The sequence below is a fragment of the Falco cherrug genome, chromosome 5, assembly GCF_023634085.1.
Source record: "Falco cherrug isolate bFalChe1 chromosome 5, bFalChe1.pri, whole genome shotgun sequence".
In the NCBI taxonomy this organism is placed as follows: Eukaryota; Metazoa; Chordata; class Aves; order Falconiformes; family Falconidae; genus Falco; species Falco cherrug.
The window spans coordinates 18,926,350-18,946,315 of NC_073701.1; the positions used below are offsets into that span (position 1 = coordinate 18,926,350).

General features: G+C 38.6%; 1 protein-coding gene across 11 annotated transcripts in view; it reads right to left on the reverse strand.

Annotated features, from left to right (window-relative positions):
• SOX5 (SRY-box transcription factor 5) overlaps positions 1–19,966 on the reverse strand; it is a 602,225-nt gene that overhangs the window by 271,378 nt on the left and 310,881 nt on the right. Inside the window, exon 1 of one of the 11 annotated variants that reach the window (XM_055711619.1) lies at positions 14,424–14,444. The exons of the other annotated variants lie outside the window; for them this stretch is intronic. The gene's annotated coding sequence lies outside the window, so the exon portion shown is untranslated. Of the gene's footprint in view, positions 1–14,423; positions 14,445–19,966 lie in introns of those variants that run through there. 11 annotated transcript variants of the gene reach the window in all.

A 19,966-nucleotide genomic window follows, 5' to 3' on the forward strand; every position in this document is an offset into this window, starting at 1 on the left:
ACAGAAAGTAGATCGCCCAGAAAGCCTTTTGATGTATCTGCAGATGATACTGGAAAGAACATTTCTGTATTGGAAAAGGATGCCCAGCCACTTCATGGGCTACTTACTGCAACCAAAGTAATTGATTAGGAATAATTGCAGTCACATTAAACACGGACATTGAGAAAAATCATGGATTCATTTGTATCAGACATTAAAAAAACCTCCATATCACAAGGCTGATGATAAGCTATGTTTTCAAGGTTACCAGCATGAACTGTATACAAATGCAGTAAGAAAGGTTCACTGTCCCACTGTATTTAAAAAAAAAAGGTAATAAATAGCTTTTGATTTGTGTAAGTAGTCATCTGGCAAGCTCTACAGTTATTTGAATGACACCTAGGATAGAAGATTGGTTGACTAAATTAAATATATCACAGAAATTTAATTCGGCAGTATAGCAACATCCTTTGCATTGCCAAAGCAGCAGAAACATCAAAACTATGACCAGGTAGTGAATACACGCTCTGCCTCAGTATGGGCTACAAAACCAGGACACAACATTAAGAATTCAGAAGACGGCAACTTCCCGCGTGACCCCACATAATTTATTGAATCTTTCTGGCTCCCAGTTTTTCTATTTCTACATAAGAGATAAGAATGTTTAAATGCCTTTATAAAAAGCTCTGCAAGCTCCGACTTTCTTTTTTAAAGAAAGCATTTTATTAGTGATCGCTGTTTGTATTACTTGCTTGTATCATTAATTTACCTGATGGTTTTGTGCATACTGACACATAAGCAAGGGCAAAAATTAAGTAGTCTATTCAGCTACTGTATTTTGAAACTGCAAAACTAAGTTTCTTCATGCAGTCCTGCCAACAGGTCGTAAGAATAATATTTTACCTATTGACTATACTTCATAAAAATCTATTAATCTTTCTTTTCTGGGCAGTGATAATGGAAAAAGACCAACCCAAAACACCAAAAAACACCCTAAAAAACAACTCTCACAAAAACCCCCACCCAAACCCGAAACCCAACCAAAAAAACCCTAAACCAAACCCCAGGATCTAGGAAGAGACTGTCACTATATCCTTTTCACTACACTGTCCAGTTTCACTGGAACTCTTTCTCTGTCCTTTATACAAGAAGAAAACTCACCCCTTTCCAGGAAATGCCATGGCAATTTACAATTACTGAGCACTTTTTTAACAGAAAAGCTATTTTAAATGAATCTCACATACCTTCATCACAAAATACTAATGATAATGCCCATTTCACAGATGAACCATCACAGACACCAGTTTGTTTCTTGTTTACCCACAGAACTGCCCAGTACTGGCACCTCATTGAAAATCAGAGTTCTAACCCTCCCTCTCACAGCACACCAGGGCCAAATTCAGACGGTGAGCTACAAGCTCTGATTTCCAGTTTCCTGTATGCAGTAGCTCTGATGATCATTCCTCAGTATAACGAAAATGAGGCATACTGCATTCATCAAACGTGCTATCAAGATAATGATGGAAAGCTAAAACCAGCCCCCTTTCCAACCTCTGCCCTGGATAACTAATTATAAAGGCATACTAAAAAGACACACCAAAAACCCTAGAACGGGTACTTTCTGTATTTCTAGAACTTGTATCTAGCCCGTCCCTTCATTCACAAACAAAGCAAAGGTCCCTCTGTTTAGTTTTTCTCTCTTTTAAATGGCTCACACAAGTGTACCAGATTTTAAGTTTCAAAAAAGTCAAACACAAAACAAAGTCACAAAACCATAAAAATAATGCTAGGGGAATATTTTTAACCAACAACGTATTTATGGTTTCACTAATCTGCTCACAACACAGAGCTCATCGGATGTACAAAGGTTTTTTCTTTTCTCTCCTACTCTCTTCTCACCCCCATTTCCATCGTCGCTTTAGAGGGGGAAGATCAGAAAGTGCAGCTGTTACCAAGCCTTTGCACCCCTATCCCCCTTTCCCTCTACTTCCACACACACACCCTCCCCCGTCATGGATATAAAACACAAGCCAGATTTATAAGCATATTAAAGTGCCAAAAACATGGAGTTTGTCTTGCTGTTAGAGATCTTCAAATGTGCTTCCAATATTGAGATACCTGTACCTTCTGAAAATCTGATTAGGAGTCCACCTATGTCTCCAAATAGCTACATACCTCTACAAACCTCATCCTACTTCTTTCCTTTATATAATTTACCAGACAGCTTTCTATGCTTGCACTACTCTTTTCATCCTTAAAAGCACTTACAAATACTAATTACTCTTCACATATCCCTTCTGTGAAGTAAATAAGGATTATTATCCCTTCTGAAGTAAATACGGATTACTAACTCCTTTTTACAGACTGAGGAAATACAGAAGAGAATTTTAAGTGGTCTGCACACCACAACGTAAAGAGATGATATTGAAACATGGATTAAGATATAGTTCTCCATCCCGTTCTCAGATTATGACAGTCTAAATCTTACTCTTCTATTTGCAAATGATACTCTTAGCCCAATTGTTTCTGTCTGCTGGCTGATGATCAAATATTTAATGTATGTCATACAATGAAAATAAGAACTCTACAGCAGTGCCTCTTATTTGTCATGCCCTATTACTTAGACTGGGTGTAACATGCACCCATATGATGGTTTTCAATTTTCTTATAGTCTCTATTTGCTCACTCCCTTAAGATGTTTAAAGAAGAGTTGTATGGATTATCAGACAGTCTGAAAAGTTCAGTCCAGAGCTCTTCAAACACATTCATTTTCATCTTATTAGCACAAGTAAAGTAAAAGCCTTAGGCAGGTAATTTACCATCCAGTTTATCCAAAGGGACTTCTAAAGAAAAAGTCAACCTTTGTAAATTGTTTGTGATAATCTCCACATTGATCATTAATTATCAGCTGCTACTAAGCGTTTCTTCCATCAGCGGCACTGTGAAAATAATGCATTTCTCAGAAAAGCTACCATTGTAGTTACTGCCACCTGTGTAATCAGCCATTATTAAAAGCAGCAAAGTTACATGGCAGGCAGCAGCCTCACTAAGTGAGTCCTGTCCAGCAACTCCATTTTCTACGCAGTTTAAAAATTAGTTATCCACCAATAGGAAAGCATTCATTATCGATGTTATATTTTACATTCTATGCCTTCCCACATATAGTAGCAGTTACAAATAATTCACCCCCATTCAGCTGCACTTAATAAAGCACGCAGTTCTGTACTGCCAAAATCAAGCTGATGTACAGAAACTTCGTTTTCCCTTTTGCAGTTTTCTGGTTTTCTTCTACTAGAAGCTTACGCTTAGAATCTAACAGGAAAAATAAATTTTAAAAGATCTTTCCACGCTTTGTTTGTGAAAAAGAACTCAGGAAGAGATGGCTGGAAGTAAAGCATATTAGTGCTAGCTACCCTCGGGTCCACGTCACACAGAAACAGAGGGGAATCTTTTTGTATAAGAAACTACTTACCAAAATGCAGTTGAGCCTTGACAGAAAAAATTTGACTAATGTTATCCAGGATTGCTGGGCTTGATACACTACACACCACTTTCAGAATTTTGGGCAATACTGTGACCAACGTATGACATCTGACATTCTCCCAGCTCCTACTTTAACTTTATTGAACTTAATGGATAGTCACCAGATAGCCTTACTGGAGCAGCCCCGGACATCACATGCCTTGCATCTTCAGTGGGATCAAACACACCTGACAAATTGTACTTTAAAAACCTATTTCACCAACCAGGAAACCCAACCATGACAGTAATAAACCACAAGCCTGGTGAATGTATTGTTTTGCACGCTATAGTTTAAGGAAATGGATTAACATTAGAAGGAAGACACAGGCAGGTAATGAATTTTTTTAAAATGTAGTATCCTTAGAAAAAGCTATATGTTTATGAAGCACACAGTTGTATTTTTCTTTAGAAATGGTCTACAAGTTAAAAAAAACCCACACATGCCCACCACTATGGGTAGTAGATATAACACAGCAGCAGCTGAAGCCTTTTACACTTGAGAATGGCAGTCCCAGCAGCACTGTAATATATTTCTCCATTTTTGTAATAGACAAAACGCAAGATAATTCTACATATGTGCAACCATGTCATCTTTAACATACAGGCACACAGAGTGAAAGAGGGTTTTTTCACATTAAAGAGGACTGACTGCTCATTAGGTTCATGACCCAGGTCTATGGGCAGCGACTACACATTGAGTCCTGATGATTCCAAATGCAACGGGATTAGTTGTAAAGACAGAAAAAGGCAACAGTACTGCAACTGAATGAAGAATCATCCCTCAAAGACAGTTTTGCTCAGGTTCTCTCAAATTTATATAATTTAGGCTTACAATTGTAGCAGAGGATCTTCCAAATAACGTATATGAAAATTCTAGTTCAAAGGGCACGAAGCCTGAAATGGAATAGTCTCTTACAGAGAGATGAGATATGGTCCTGCTAAAAATGAAGAGAACAGACTTCTATTTTCTTTGGTGAGATGGTGCCAATGAATGGGCTACTGCTGCTGAGGGAGCTTGAGCCTTAAATACTGCCATCTTCAGCAAAGAAAACTAATGGATCCAAACTATTAAGGTGTAATTCTGCCCTAGACAGGGGTAATGTCAAAGACACCGCCTCACCAAACAGTCTCAAGCACTGATGCACTGAAAGTCATGTAGATACTTTTTTTGTTTGTTTCATTTTCTAATTTGAGTCCTCTCTACTACTACTACTACTTTTATAAGTCCTGCAGAACCAATTACTCCACAGGCCACTGAACAGCATTTCATTCTAGTCACAGACCATAGAACAATGTACTAACAGCAGAATCAAATTTAACCCCCCTGCGATCTGCATAACTAACTTCCAGAATCTATCCTGACCACAAGAGGCACAAAATAAACATTTTGCAGACAGGCAAGTATCTTCAGGAGAAGAATTTAACCTGCAGAATATGAATATTGGTCACCATCCAAGAGCATGAGAGCCTGACTGTCAGATCCTGGGCTAAACTTGTAAGACTTAAAATAAAAGCATGCACTCAAAACTGCAAACAAAACACAATTTAGGGAGAGAAAATAAATCCTGTGATGTAACCTATAGGTAGTTCTTCTCAGTAGAACTATACTACAACTCTCAATGCATGCTTAATATTTGAAGCAAGACTTATCATCAGTAAACAATTTAATAATCCTGTTACATAAGCAGGAACAATTCCTTGGCTGGTAATGAACAATATGATATCAAAGTTGTCATCTCTTAAATAGAATCTTGGTTGATTTTCTGTACATGAGTAGCCCTGATTAATTCAATTGTGTCCTCAGTGTGTTTAGTGCCTGTGTAGATACAGGAGAAGAGAGCCTTGCACAGGTCTCTCTGAGGATTGAGTGAGCTTTGAAATTCTAACTTGGGCGATGATATATGAAATAGAATCCAGCTTACTTGCCAGGAAGCAATAAAAGCGAACTCAGTGAGACTGCTCATGTGAATACATCTTAGCAGAATCAGGGCCCATTCGAGCCACAAGGGAGGATAAACTTAAATAAAGCATTTCAGTATAACCATTCTTTCAGCAGTCTTTAGTCTGTATTAGTAGCTAACATCTGAGGAAAGGAAAGGTTTGCTGCTTGGCAATAGTGTGGTGTTAATGTAACACAATCTGTTAAATGAAAAAGCAAAATTAATTCCAATTTGGTGTCTTCACATTTCACACTCCAGAGACTCTTACGGACTGAATGAAAGACAAGGAGGAGTAGGGAAAAATTAGTGAATTTTTCCAAACTGAATTCCCTATTTCTTTGCATTTCACCTAATTAAGTCAAGAGGCAATATGAGGGAAAAATAAGAGAGATGTCTTATTTATGTAGGTATTTCTTAACATGTGCCTAGAACAGCGTAAGAAATGTCTGTCTCTGTCCATCTTTCACTGCCTACTCCCCCTCTTCCCCTTGTCCTCTCCACAATTCAGATGTTTAGCCTTACTTCATCCTCACAGCAAGGAATGGATTAAGCAGAATTACTTACTGCTATGCCAATTAAGGAGGAATTAATTACAACTTTGCCTCCTGTCCCTCTAAGGTTGCAAGCCTGTCTACCAAAACCAATCTGAATGTTAGCTAAGTGAAGAACTGCAAATACTCAGAGGGACGCAGGTACTAAATTTTCCTCCTGCTATATTCAAACCTCTTTACTGCAGCGGGGCGACTTCACCTAAGTTCTTCTCTCCAGGCAAAAGCGTTGCACAACTGAGCTGTTGTACCCCTCGGTACTTCAATTCCCAGGCATGTAAAGGGGGACAGTAATAATACCCATTTGGCAGTGGCACTCCACAGGTTAATCCCTTAGTATTTGCAAAGCACCTTGAGATCTTAGCACAGAGGGCACAATAGAAGCACAAAGTGTTATCATCTTTGTAATAAAGTGGGGCATGTTCCAATTATACTGTTTCTAGTGAACTCTCCCTGGGCTTCAACTCGGGACGTCTTTGGCTTCCGAGTTACGTACATACAGCGTCCAAACCAAAAAACTGGAAAGCTACACAAGACTTTTTTCTTCAGCAGACCACTTCTTTCTTATTTTTTTTTCCTGAAGAAATACTTTGCCATACCACCCACCACCCACATTCACTTCCAGATTAATTATACTTTTAAAGACAACCAGCACAAAGATGATTATAGCACACTGAGTCAAAGGAAGGCCTAGCCAAATAAACAGGATAACTTTCCTTGGTCCGCCTCTCACTTTTTTTCACTGGATGATGAATCCCAAAACCTGTATAGCCATACACCTTAGAAAAAACTAAAACAACCTTTGTTTCCCTTTTTTCCTTCCTTTTTGCCACTCCTGTACACTTCCAGCTGCAACCTCCCCAACCTATGAATTACCAGCCAAACCCTCCTGTTCACCCTGGTAATAGAACAAAATGAAGCAATTCCAAATGACCCACCACCACGACTTAAAAAACATAATAATAATCCAAGAACAAGAACTGACTGTCCAGTATCATGCCACTATCTGTTTATGATGGAAAAGGTAGGACAGAAGGCAGGCAGCTTCATCTTTCATGCAAGTTTACCTATGCAAGTAGACCTGTCCCATCCCCTCCCTTCCCTCCCTTGTTATTCCTTCTCCCATTCCCTTTTTCACCCCACCACCAGACCCTGGATGTTTTGCAGACAAGCGTTTCACAGTGAGGCTGTATGACCTCAAAGAGTTAAAAGTTCCCTTTTAACTTTAGCACCTTCTGAAGTGTGTGAGGAGGATGCCTAACGCTGCAAAGTTCTCAGCATTTCCAGCTGCCACTGATTCCAACAGAAACTCCGGGCACTCCATTTTGAGCTTTACAATATCAGGATAATAAATTACCATTATCTCTTTTTTAATTATTTCCAATAAACCCATACCTTGTGAGTCTAACTGTTCTGCTTCATTAGTCTCATACTACCTATCACATTATAAAAGGACATTCCTGTACAAACAGAGCATGACCCTAAATATCTATTTCTTACACAGAATAAATGCAATGCTGCAGGAATCACCATATAAAGCAGAAAAAAAGACACTAGAAAAAGTACCCCACTGACTGGACTAAAACTTCTTTAGAGATTTTTTGATGTAATTGTTCTGAGACTGTGTTTTTCTTATAGTCTAGCTTTTGTAATACACCAAAAAGAGCCAGTATTTACCTAAAGCTAAATATTTTAGTTCTGTTCTTTGCCATTATTTATTCTAGCCCACTTGTCACATCTATATAGCTTATATCATTATTGACACAGCTATATGAGTAATAACATGTATCATGCCTCTATCTTTCTATACACAACTCATACAAAGAATAGGATAGTTCAGCCGAATGAATAATTATTAAGGACATACTTTCAAAAACCAGGAATCAATTGCTCATCACAGTAATTGACTGTGGTCATTCATTACACCTCTGCTGTAGATCCTGCTCTGCTTTATAGGAAACATGTCATAACAACAGGCATTACAAAAATACTGCAGTTCAGCTCTCTAAAAGATAGATACGTAAGAGTAGTCTTTTGCAATGTGTGATAAAAAGATGAAAAGTCACAGGAAAAAGAAGAGGATGAAGCAAACAACAGTGCTGATTTGGTGGTATAGTGATACACGGCTCTTAATACACCTCTTCTGGGACTTGTTTCTCATACGATCTTACAACATTCATCACCAGTGCTCTCTTGCTACTGACTCCTACTAAACATTAGAGGTTTTGGCTTGATTATCTGTACACAATGGAAGACATCAAATGCAGATAAAGCAGGTTTTGAACTGAAGGACCCACATACCTAGCAGGCATATAAAAATTGTTGTAATAGGGTAATAAGCAATTTTATGCACCTAGAGCTTTGGTGCCTCATGGCCATCGTGTTGCTTTAAGTGTATTCCCTTAAACTAACAAATCTAAAAGCCATGATCCAAGCTTTTAGATTTAGTAACACCCATTAACTAAAAAGGAGTTAAAGAAGAAACAAAAATAGGTTGTATAAACAAAGAGGCATTCAAAAGTTCAAAAATTAATTTCAAACCTCTCAGTCAGCATAGCTGGAAAACCCAGGAGCTTAGACTGTCCAGCTGAAGGGTGTAAAAGGACAGTATAAATCTCTTTCTGTTTGTTATGCTGAGTGCCTTACCTCAGGATTAGATGTTGAGGGGAAAGAGTCTGTGGTCTTCTTGCCTATATAGATACTTCGATAGCCTTAGATTACCTATGTGCTACTTCTTGTTCTACAATGGCTTCCAGCAGCAATGTTATCTTAGTTAATATTGCCTCTATTTCACAGGACACACACAAAAAAATATAATCTAATTTGGATTATTAGCAATGTAAAATACCTTCTACTACCAACCAATTGTAACACATACTACTGATACCAAAAAAAAAAAAAAAAAAAAAGACACACACTATACTAAAATGGACCAAAATCTATTATTTAATTGATGTCATGTACACCCATTTCAGTTTTTCACAATTGCTTCTTCATTCCTGAAACATGAAATCAGTCCAAGGGGACTCCAAGCTATGCTGTATTTTCCATGTTTCACTTCAATACAATATTACAAATACGTTACCATGTATCTGGGATTTTTTCTGCAATCATCATAACAAACCAATGTTTTCATAATGTCGCCACAAGCCACAGCTATTACCTCATACAAGAGCACAATGTTTTGGCAATGCAGTGCAAATAGTAGGAACAACTTCACCATCATCTTCCAAAACAGTTCTTTGAACACATTTCCCAAAAAACAGAAGCAACAAAAGCTCTGCCACTTCATTCCTTCCCTTCACCCGCTGGATGAATGAGAAGAATACAGTGAGACAAGCAGTGCCCTCACCATTCTGCCTGCTCTTAAGAGGCTCTGGATCACAGTCTTCTACAGCTAAATCACACACTGAAGTCAACAGGAAACATTCCAAAACGTGGAGAAATTACACACATCATTTAACTTGAACACTCCAGAATCAGGCTGAAGAAAAATGGACTGTTCAGTATCTGCCTATACCACATGTTCTAACCAAATCATGGGGAGGGCTGGGGCAATGGCTAGATTATACCAGAAACATTAGTACCCCTTTTTAATGTGGAAATTACATCATTGATTACAGCAGAAAAACATGAAGATAAGGTGAAAACTCTTTTGTTGGTTCTGATCTTTTAGGAAGTTCAAAACCTACAGAACTTCAAAGGATTTAAAGCTACTCAGAGCCTAATAGGGCTGGCCTTTATTTGTGTGTTCCATATACCATATTCCTTCTCAGTCTTTACTCAAAATGCTTTCAAGCAACTTACTCTTAAAAAGGATTAAACCTGCTGAATTGAAGTATTTCCATAGATCATGTCACTATCAGGCCTGATGAATAGGTCTTGAAGTCTACAGCAGTGAGGCTGTGTTCCTTATATATTCTAAATGTGACTATATATTTGCATTCTGGATTCTTTCTCAGTGAAAACCAGTGCATGCAAAATAAATTCCACAACCCCACATCTTGTATACAAAGGGCATCACACATATCCTGCGATTTAAGCTATTCTCCTGAAATTATCTTAGTCTCACACAATCACACTTCAAACACCCCATATGTCCAGTTTGGTTATTCCTCCTTTGAAAAGCTAATAAATGTAATACTTAGATGTAACTGTATTTCATCTAAAAACAATTATCTGCAGTACTTTGTGCCAGGAAAAGCATCAATAGGAATCATTAACAACAATTCCACTTTTATTTTCTTCCCATCTAACGGGCCCAATCCAACATCCATGTTAAGCCAAGGAGAGTTTTACAATTGTTTTTAGTAGGAGCTGGACAGAGCCTTACCGTCCTTCAGGAATGGGGGTTTGTGCAAGGAGGCTGAATGACAAGCACAACTTCTGTTCACTCACACAACAATACTGCAAAAACAGAGGAAGAACGAACTTCCCATGATGTCCCTACTACCCAGGGCTGCAGAGGAGCCAGTAATAAAAACTCTGGAGGTGAGGGCAAACGCTGCTCTCTAGACTCACTCAGCCCTTGCCCTCTTTTCTAAGACTACCAATAAGAGCATCAAACTCATTTGCCGAAAACCAGAGTGACACAAGGCAGTGTGTCAATAAAACACATTTAATTGCCCCCGAATTCTAAAAGGACACAGAAGTTTTTTGTACCAGCTGACTCACACACAATTCTTTCACACATTTTTTCTTTCCAAAACTCATGCATTCTTCCTATGCATGCATTCATCCTTTCCTCCTGCTTTCAGTATTAAATATAACATCAGAATCTCCAAAAATTCAGATGTTATATAGCCTTTGCAATGTAGTAGCCCACTTCATTCTGTAGACTTTCAAATCTGTACCTAGGGCTTCCTGGAAAGAAGAAGTAGCACGTAATACTTCAAGGGATTGATTTCCAAAGTCCTGTGTGCCTGACCTCACCTTCCCTCATACACTGGAGCTGGACAGTCAAAGAAACTGTCGGGTTGACATTACTGTAGCCACTTGGCACCTGCCTATTGTGAACCTCATTTATTTTGGACACTGAGAGGCTACGAAGAAAGCTGAAGTTCAGTCTTTGAACCAGCTTTAATGCAAATGCAACTGCAACCTGATAGTAACACTGAACTGGCTGAAAATCGTAAGAAGGAGCCCACTAGATCTACCAAATGCATCCTCCTCTGTGAACCACCCTCTTCCCATTTCAAGCTTTTCCCAAGTCAGATGTCTAAGCTTAAAATGAATGGTGACACAGCACAGCCATTTGTTTTAAGCAAATAGAAAGAGACTAGAAAGAGACACAACTAGAATTCTAATGGTGGAAAGAAAAGAAAGAAGAAAAAAAGGAAAAAAAAAAGGGGGGGGGGGGGGAGAAGGGAAAGCAACATCTAAAGGTTCAGTTCTTATTAACATCATGAGGGAACTTAGCCTTAACAGTGTAAATCAAATTAAACAGTTCAGGGACCTGGCTTGAAAGCTACCATTTTAATAAAAAGGGGGACAACTGTCAGGTTGTTTAAAACTGTAGCTGCACTGTCGTATCCTCTGCCACCTCCTTCTCCCCACCCTCCCTCCCACACCACCAACTGCCGTCTCATATTTACCTTGCCATGCACTCGTTCCAGAACTCCCTTCCAACCACAGCGGATTGGAGGAATCTACACAAAATAAATTGACAATAAATATATTACCTAAAGGGAGGAGGAGGGGAAGCAAAGAAAATGACCAAATTGTTGACATTGGTCAAGGAGACTTTCCCCTCTAAAATTTCCAAGAACACAAGAGCTGAATAGCCAAGGTTTCATTATGTATCCGCTCAGACCGTTTCCTACAGAATTTCTTCTCACCCATCCCTGAATATAGGAGCTTATTCTTGTACAATCATTAACACTGAACAGAAGATAGGCTTCTATTTCCCACTCCTGAAGAAACCCATTTTATGGCATGCAACATGAAGAACTGCTTCACTAAATAAAATGGTTAAGTAACTTCAATAGAGTTGCTACGGGAAGGCATGGTGACACAGTGGCTGGAGAACTGCCTTTCTTTCCATCCAGATCACCACTTAAAGGGCCTCAGAAATTCCTTAAGCCTAATAGGTTTATTGTTTTAATTTCTACCTTTGAGAATAACAGGGCTCTCCACAAAAATGTAGAAAGCATGCCCGACTGCTTGTGGGGAGAAGGTGAAAGGAGAATAGCTGAGGAAGGAAGAGACTGGACAGAAATAATACAGAGAGCTGCAAGTCTATTAGCTTATTAGGGCTACAACCTTAATACAGTTAAGGCTTATTTCCTATAGATAGTTTTTTTAAAGTAGGATTTTTGCTGTCCATACATTATGATTCATCTAAAACTATGCAGCAGCTTTTAAGTTTCCAGTATTATCATCATCTTATCCACAGAGATCCAACTTTATCTTTCTTTCATCATCTCAGATGTTCTCCACAAAAAGACAGACTCAGGCAAATAAAATGTAACAGTTAAAAGTAGTACTTTCTTGAGACCACGTAACATAGAGAAAACGAAATCTTTATAAAATAAGAGCATAAATAACAATTACTCCTTTTATTCACACTCCTGACATCTCAGAAGCAAAAACCCAGCCCTACTTTTAAATTAAAAGTGTGTTTATTGAGAAAAGTGTCCAGCAACATTATGATCCGACACAAGCAGCTCTCTAGACAGAGCAGCAAGGAACCTTTAGCCCTGTCCAAAGGTGTTAACAACACAGTACTAATGTGACACAGCACTAAATGGATGGCCAAACACAGAAGCTTTGTTACATGCAGGAGGTTACATTTTCGTCATCTTTTTCCAAACGGGTGCCTAAGGGAGAATACTATCAAAGCCTTTTGAAGAAAACAAGCAAAGAAACATATTTTGTCCTGCATATTTTAAGGATAAATCTAGCAAAGGCAAAGAAATAATATCCTAAATTGCTAACAAAGAGTGAAAGCTCCAAAGATGTTTGATTTTTTGTACTTTAAGAGTAAAAGATGACCTGGTCAGAGTATCAAAGCAATACATACTCAAATCTTCTCCTAACTTTCAATTTTTCATTTTTTTTTTTAAATATATTTCATGAATAGGCTTTTACTAAAGATATTAGTCAGTTTCATTCATTCTAAACCTTTAAATAGATGAATTGGGTCAAAATGATTGTATTATATGCCTGTAATTTATGTTATCAACTTCACTTTCCACCACTGCACCACTAAAGGAAAACTGCAGTCCTGATTTAAAGCTGTAAATTCAGATCAAATGGGAAAGTGTTAAATTCAGAAGGGCTTTTGGTCCATTAACTTCCATGCTGATTTGACACGCTCTGCAGTGCTTGGGCAACAGACTCTGCTATACAGCGTATTCCTAAGCAAACAGTGCTTTGTGTCATAAACCATCTGGGGTGTCAGTTCTAAGGGCCACTCATCTAAACTCCTCTGATAGACTTTGAAATGCTGAGGTGCAGAACAGAAACTTTTCGTCACTATAAAATCCCTTTTGCAAGGGTAAGGAGATGCTGCCGTTGGAGGAACGATGGAAGGCACAAAATTTTGGCTAAAGCAGTAGTTTTTATTATTCCACTGAAGAAAACCATTGGATACGCAAGCTTTCTAAAAACCCTATGATTTTTCTAAGGTACCAATAAAAGTGACACCATTCATAACCTGGACAGTGCTCCCTTTCATATCAGAGCCTATAGTTGCAAAGCTAAGTGCCAAGCAGATGGTTGAAATCTGTTTTGTATAAAAAGTGTGTGCGCACACGCAGTTTTTTTAGATTGAGTTCTTTGTATTCATATTCAGGCCTAGGTTCTAGCCATCAAAACACTGGCACTGAAGCAATCATTAGCAGCATTTTAGACAACTGGCAACTAAGGTATTCACAGTTCTCCACAAAATGTTCAGCTAATATGTCCCAGATGTATAATTAAGGCAAAAGATCATCTTCTTAAATTGGTATCAGTGCTTTGGATGGCCTTTCAATAGACTGCACATGTATGTAGAAAGCTATTTTATTTATCTTCTTTTTAAAATAATGTTCTAACTTCTATTACACTCTAATTTTTTATAGTTGCTTTTAAAAATACAGGCTTCCATGTCAGACTCTATCCAACTATAACAACAGCACCTTCATTCATGTTGTTTTCATATTTCTAAGTAACACCAAGAAGGAAATTCTATTCATCATTTTAATCATAAGGCTCCGTCTTTCTTATCCAATATTCATTTAGCTTATTTAATATGAAAATATAAAATAGGCTATGCTGCTCTGGAGGAATCAGCTCCAGACGAGGGCAGTGAGCCCTCCAAGAATCTGCTGATGAATCTGCTGCTGTTATACCGGACAGCCCATGGCAAGCCACTTCAGTTGCAGGTACCTCAGTCAACTCATTTGTAAGTGGGTTGTTTATTACCACAAACAGCAAAACCAGAAATGCTTACCAGCATGGGGCTCTGCTGTCTGCCTGGGGTTCTCACGGAATCTGGGAACTGGTGACAATAATTTGCCTGGTGACAAATTAACAGAGGTCACACTTTTGACAACTGAGGTTATCAAACAAATGTATATTTGGAAGAATGCCGTTTTGTGCTGCAGTCTCACTTAAGACCTTGGTGGCCACAACTGGGAATTACTACCTTAGGAAACACACAGTTTCAAAACAAAGATTGATTTTGTGCACAGTGCCAAGTCCACTATGGCCCAGATGTTAGCCCTGGCAGAATCCAGGTGCATTTTCATCACCGCCTTTCCGATCTTTCTAATCTGCCAGGGATACATGTTGTGTAGGAGGAACAGATACTTAACATGCCTTTAAAGCACACTGACACAGAACTTCTGAAATCTACAGTCTTCCAGAAGCCTGCAGAGATCTCTCCTGATGCTTTACGAATTCTGCTGGCATTGCAACTGACGGAAGTTTGCTGCAAATTAAGGAAAGTCAGGCTTCTGGTCAATGATCTTGTCGTGAATTACCACTTCACGCCATCCTGATTTACTGAGGTGAAAAACTTCAGCCTCTTTCATAGAATTGAGCAGAATATTAATTAATTAGGCCTACATTTTTAGGACCTGACACTGAACTTCAGTGCCACTGAGTCCAAACTCAGAATGAACAGGTACTTTTTTAAAGGATGCCTTTACTAGCCCTACCACAAAATAGGTCTTTGTGAACACACTGCTGAATAACTAGTACTGAAACACTATGGAACATGCCTGATTATAATCCATTATCTTGAAAGTAGTCTCCCTCTTAAAAAGCTTATCAAAGAAAATAACTTAATAGCTCAGTCATGATATTCATAGGCTACGGAGATCAAATCCACCTAGGATTCCTTAGTTTATACCCATTTTCTCAACAGTATGTAGTAAAAGATGCAACACAGAGACTAGATCTGAATCCACCAGCAGACTCCAGCGATTCAGCCCTACTCTTACTGAGCATACAGTTGGAAATGAAAAAAAAATAAAAACACTAGAACAGATTAGAACTTTTAACATGAATAAGAAAATAATTCCTCCCTTTCAATAAGCTGTATCACTTCCTTCATTTTGGATCTCTATCACACATTTAAAGAACAGATGTCAAATATGCAGGTAAGAATCACAAAGCATTTTGTGTTCCGCAGCGTGTTTTTTTCCTTTTAAGCTAGTTGGTTTGCTCATTGTGGCTGCCTACATTGCCTGCTTTCAGTAGAGTCTGTTCCTCACATTAATATTCTCCATGTGAATAATTTTTTCCTGGACTCCCCTAGTCCCTGGTCCTCAGGTTATAAAACATATGACAGTTCTTGTACATATGGCTGAGATGTTAATTGTTCTCCAGGATGAAACCTTTACCTGACTGTTAGTAGCACACAATGTCTCTCAATTTACTGCTTAAACACTGTGGGTGCTGCTGCCTAACTCCAGTTCTGCAAACTCACCTCCAGGTAGGCAGTCAGAAGCATGTTCAGATAATTGGAGGGGCTACGGACAGTATTCCCCCCCAGCCCTAACTGATGCGGCTGGGGTTGTAAATATTTCTTTACTTTACATTATTCATTATACTCCGAAGTCCCTACTTTACAGTTTAAAGTATTCTGAATACTATAGTTAATCTTGTTAGAATGAGACCTTTAGAAATTATAACCAGACAGACAGAAGTCTGTAATTTGATGTTCTTAGGATCTCAAGTAGATGACCTGCAGTCATATCTCTACTTTTTATACCGACCCATGCAAACAATTTTGTGATACTGTCCCTCAGCTTTCTCATCTATAGGTTGAAGCTAATCTTGCTTCTCGATCTAAAGAGCACAGAAACCTTCATGATTTGTATATTAGTGCTTTCCAAATGCTCTGAATTCTTAATCAAAAGACTTTATAGGAAGTATGAATCTATTATTAATATTATCAGTACTTCTAACAGTAAAGCAACTTCTACATACATATGTGTAGAAAACATACAGAGAATACACATGCAAATATATTGCTCAATTTATAAATTCTAAAGCATGGCTTCAGGACTGAAATCTCATTCATGAAGCATGCTAGAGATCTCTTACCTACTCTCCGTTTCTGAATTTTCCCCATACAAAGACACATTGATATTACTCTAAGCTCTAAGCACAAAGGCTGCTCTGTGGAATGGAAAGAAACCTTCTTTTTTGTGTTTGTACAGTGACGAGCATAATGGGGTCCTGATTCAGGATGCTTGCACTCTACAAAAACACACTAAATCAATGACACTAATACACATGCAGATTATCTATAAAAGAGATGCATAGCATACTTGAGAATGGCACAGTATTTTTCCATACTTTGCATGGTATTTCAGGCAAACACCTTAGCCTAATATGGTTTCCTGAGTCACACAATTAATTTCAGAGTTTAGGCAAGAATAGCAGAACTCAGAAGAACTTGCAAAACATAAGCAAAGGATGAGAGCCTTGCACTGAGAAATTCTGCCAAATTCTCACCTCAGTTGCAAAACCAGAATCAACTCAATGTTCATACAGTTTTGACAAAGATGAGAATCAATAGTCCTCTTTACAACACACTGGCCATAAATACCTACTTAAATCGCCAAAACCCATGAGCAAAAGACAAACCAAAGGCTGAACCTGAAGAGAGATATGTATTTTCTATAACCCTTTGATTTTCAAACTCAAAAGCCTCGATATTTTTAACATACATGGAAAAGAAACTTATTTGGCTTTACTCAGCAACTGCAGAAGGAAATTGTACCAAAAGAATGAAGTTGCATGTTCTGTTTTAATTTGATTTCATGTAGGCTTTCAGTTCTATTTCAGTTTTGTTTCATTTAGCCTATTATTTTTTTTCTTTTAAATAATCATCATGTTTTGGTGATTCACATTTCACACCAGCACAGGAACAAGTCATGTAAATACAACACAACAAAATGACCCAGTTTGTTAATAGACATGCCAAATGGGTAAGAACATCCTTCCCTCCGCCCTTACCAACCATCACCTTCCCACACATCTCATTTCTATCCAAAAAAGCCTCTGCCCCAGTGAGGCCACAGCATCGAAATTTAGGGAGAAAACCCTATGAATAGAAACTTGACTAAACCTTTAAGGAAAAATGTTTTCAGTCTTGTTTTACAAAGTGAGTGTAATGAGGCCGCTAAGGGAATTTCTCTGAAGACAGAAGAACTCTCTACAGTCAAATACAGCATGGGTGGAACTACAGCAAGTCAGTGCTCCCTCCCAGCACAAAGCTCTGCCGAAATGCCTCAACCCTAGCTCAGGCTGGTCACCCCAAAAGGTGAGAGGACATCATAAACTTCACAGCCTTCATTAAACACTCTCTTGAAATAACGAATACCCCAAAATTATAGAAAGTGTGTGCAGAGACGCACTGTGGTCTTTCAGACTGTGATGAATTTTAGCTGCATCACACTCTATTAAAGCACAGTCTCTTTAGGATTCCCAGCAAACTGAAGATAACGCAACTTAATGTGACCCAGTGAATGCATATACCAAACTATAGAGAACAAACATGAATGCACCTGTACATATGGGTGTGCATACTATTGAGGGTTTTTTTAGACTCACTGTTTTAATTGGCAAAAAAAGTTTGGTGAAATCTTTTCATGGAACTATGGTAAAAAAGGAGTAAGAGAATTAAAAAATTTTCAGAACTATTAACATTTTCCTTTCTTCTGGTTTTGTGCTATCTATTGAGCTGGCAATGGCAAGTAACTAGCCCACTGTAAGATACATTATCTTTGCTTATGCCCAACCTGCGAGATGAACGAATGAAACATGGAGCAATTTTTCATTCCTGCATTCTTAAAAAATCAAGCTCAGCACCAAAAAACCCGAAGAGGATGACAAACTGTATGGGTTTCCCTTCCTAGGTCTTTTTTCTCTAGAACTACAAAGGTTCAAGAAGAACATTCGATGTAGACAATGGTCTTAACTATGCAAGAATAGTACATACCCCTCTCTCCCCCAGAGTTCCTCACCACCAAAAAGAACTCTGATTATTCAGACACAAAAATTATATTTCTATTTACTCTGCTTATGTTTTTGCTCCCCAAAGTAACAGAATTATGTTAAGATTAGTAAGACAGAAACAAATACATAGTAATGAGACTATAACACAACACACAGAAAAATTAGCACTAAGGTAACATTTTATGATATATTTAGATCAAAGAGCATGCAGACACTTACATTCTAAGGGGAAAAAAAACCACCAAAACAAAACACAACAAAGACAGTCTATATGAACTTGAGAAAACACATAAGCAGAAGTATACAGTAAAGCAACATAAATTAAAATTATTATAGATCTCAAAGAGCAGTTGCCGATACAAATTTCCATACTTGGTCTTTCAAACCAGAAGTCTAAAAAGGAAATGTGGAACACCAAACATAAAATTTTAAAATAGAAAATATAATTACAATTTGAGAATTAAGGAATGTTACCTGATCAATCTTAAAATACTTTTAAGGGAAACAAGGTCAAAGCCATTTCAAACTTTCAAAACGAGCCCCCAGCTTTTTCTCATGTTCACTTCAACTCTGAGAGTTCTACAAGTCAAAAATAACATCATGTTGGAATTATTTCTTTTTTCTTAAACAAGCTGACAAAAGGACAAGTTGAAGAGAAGCGCCATTCCACATCAAAAATAGGGGATAGAAAAACATTTGCAAATACCCGCACCCTCCTCCAATACCATGGGCAGCACCTCTAACACTCCTGAAGTTCATATTAACACCTGGTGATTCTAGCAACCAGAATTCAATCTGCGTCTTTCTCTTTCCCTACTTATTCTATTTGAAAAATAAATAAATTTTGCACCTATCCTAAAAAAAACTAGACAGCTTCTGTGAATTACCACTGCACATGTCACTATTTCCATTTACTCCTTACATTCTTTTCAAGTACCATGGCCCCTGCAAGCAGCGCTCACCAGAATTCTTCCAAAAGCTTGTCTAAATTTGCTCTCTCCACACAACTACCGCATGCAGAACTTCACACAGCCACAAGGACATGTGGGCTCAGGAACAACTTTTAGAGACTCCCTGCTTCTCAGGCTGGCAAAGGCTGGGCTTGGCACGGAGGTGACAAGCAATGTCTCTCGAGCAGAGGCTGCGGTGCGTGGGGCTCCCCGCTGCCCCCCAGGCAGCTGCTGGCCACAGGTGAGGTACAAGCCACTTGGACCGAGGCAGCATCTCGGTAGGGTGTGGGAGAGGTGGGACGTGTGGCAGACTGCAGGCTAGCATCATAACCCTCAGCAAAGGCGTCGGTGAAAACTTTACAGCCGTGGAGGGTGGCGAGGTTTCGCGAGGGGTCTGCGGGAGGGTATGTGAAAGGGCCAAATGCCATAAATCCCCGTCAGGCACAGTGTGTGCAACTGCTCGCCCTCGCCTGCTGCCCAAAGCAAAAAGCTCAAGAGAACAACCCAACCCATTTAAAAATTCGAGAAGTTCTGGTTTAGGTAATACAATAATGTGACAAGGATTTGCTTA